This window comes from Palaemon carinicauda, chromosome 20 (genome assembly GCF_036898095.1).
Source record: "Palaemon carinicauda isolate YSFRI2023 chromosome 20, ASM3689809v2, whole genome shotgun sequence".
Classification (NCBI taxonomy): domain Eukaryota; kingdom Metazoa; phylum Arthropoda; class Malacostraca; order Decapoda; family Palaemonidae; genus Palaemon; species Palaemon carinicauda.
This window is the reverse complement of record NC_090744.1, coordinates 77,435,202-77,437,708: the sequence shown is the minus strand read 5'-3', so window position 1 is coordinate 77,437,708 and position 2,507 is coordinate 77,435,202.

Sequence of the window (2,507 nt, the reverse complement as noted above, 5' to 3'; positions counted from 1 at the left end):
GATTCACTTCCGCATTTGATAGTAGTTTAATTCGGCGAAAGCTTACTGACGTCCTTAGCTCTTTATGAATACTAGAAAAATAAACCTACTCGGTTTTATTTTCCAGCGAAAGACCATTATGAGACAAGATTACATGTTATCAAGTTACTGATGTCTATTCCCTATTTTTTCCATATTAACAATCAATATTAATAAGCATTTTCAACCTACTGCCCCATCATGTTTTCAAATATACTAGTGCAACTAAAATTGATCGACACTGAATATATAAGTAAATTCATATAATGGTCTATGCCTAAACCTAATAAATATTCATTGCATTTGGCAGATAATCGAGCCTAGTTCTTGTCAAGAGGCTTCACATTCGATCTCTTGTGGCATAAGAGATTACTAGCAACGAGTTAGTCACGTTTTAAATCCTTAAATTATTACGGTTTTCAGGTGTGCGCTGAAGCATTTAGAGGATAGAATAAATTATTAATGTTAATGCTCGGTTGATTAGGAAAGCATTCAAAGGACAATCCGGATATGAATTTTCATGCAGATGGATAAGGCTAATTTGGCGTGTTGGAGAAAGGCGAATTTGGTATGTTCACCTTTTTTGACAGAAATTTGAGTTCATCTTCAACAAATGCCAAATTGTGTTAATTATGTGATTATTATTCGATATGTTCTGGCATGTGAGGAAATGGCAAGGTGATGGATTATCCACATCTACAGTATATAGAATATACATAATAAGACAGAGACTGATTTAGTGAACTAATCAGGCTAATATTTTATGTGATACAATAGGGAACAGAGTATCGATTTATTTCGTGATTTATATTGATATCAGGAAGAGAGATAATTTAAACAACTAATGGGGTTAATACTAACTTGATGATGTGATTTGAAATATAAAGTTAAATTTACAAAGGTAGAATTTTGGATACGTCTTGTTATTGATAGAAAAGAAATGGTAAGCTCTAGTTTTAATGATTATTAGAATATATAAAACAGTCAAAGCATAATTTATATCCGTTGTCACTCTATTCCAAGTCTTTTTTTCATCAACTTGACGCTACTTCCTTTTCTTGTTGTTACTTTAATTTTGGTTTGATATTGTATTGATATCTTGTATTTTATTTTGTTTCACTGTTTTCTTATTATTCTGTAAATTTTATTTTATTTCGCATAGATTTTACCCTCAATTCCATTATTTTCCTTATATATTTGCTGTTTTTTGGTAGTTTTCCTTGATATTGTCTAGGAACTTTTCAAGTACATATTTAGTTAAATTACTTTTCTTTTCTGTTTTACGTGCTTCCATTCCACCATGAAGCCGGTAGTACCTGATTTTACATTGCTTTGACAAAAGATTTTATTTTATTTCTTGAAATTATTTTTTCCTTCTCACAAAACTATAGTAGCTTGACTTTAATTTGTATAATAATGTTACATATTCCTCTATACTATTTTTATCTTCCACTGACAATAAACTGATTCGTTTATCTTTTATAGATTTGGGCTTCCCCGTGTTCACATTTTATGTTAATGTTTATAAAGATAGGTGCTCATGATTATCCAATTTTTTAGCAAATTTGATTATTCTGTCTTTGATGTTATTGCTTGTGCTAACTCCAAAATTACCTACAGCTGATTCCCCTCTCTTGATATACTTTACAACAAGAATTACACACATAAGGGCATATACAGTCCAATATTTTTTTTTCTTTTTAGATATCAATCTCTCCAGAGAAACTTTATCTTTCTTCCTGTGTATTAGATATTCTTGTTGCATACGTTTGAAAATTCCATTTCATTTAGTTAGATAATCAGTCCAGGAATTCTATTACTGCTACCACATAATTTCCTGTTACCTGCATGATTTTTGCTAATAAGAAAACCCACTCCATTTTCTTTGTTCCTTTCATGTCCTCTGCAGCAATATATATGACCCGTTTATAAGATTCACCAGTTATTTCAAATTCACTCAATTCTATTACAATTCAACGTATTTATTCACCTGTTCTGGTAACACAGCAAGATCTTCACTGGACAGGGTCCTGACATTGTACGTTGAGAGATTCAGTTTCTAAAGGTGGTTTTTCTGAATCCACATACGCACGCACACATATACACTTACACACACACAAATATAGTATATATATATATATATATATATATATCTGATATTACTGGAATAGTCAAAATTTTCAAAATACATTTAAATTAACACACACACACACACACACACATATATATATATATATATATATATACATATATATATATATATATATATACATATCTGATATTACTGGAATAGTCAAAATTTTCAAAAGGATTTTAAATTAATATATATATATATATATATATATACATATATACATATCTGATATTACTGGAATAGTCAAAATTTTCAAAATGCATTTAAATTAACAAATATATATATATATATATATATATATAAATATATATATATATATATATATATGTATATATATATATATATATATATGTAT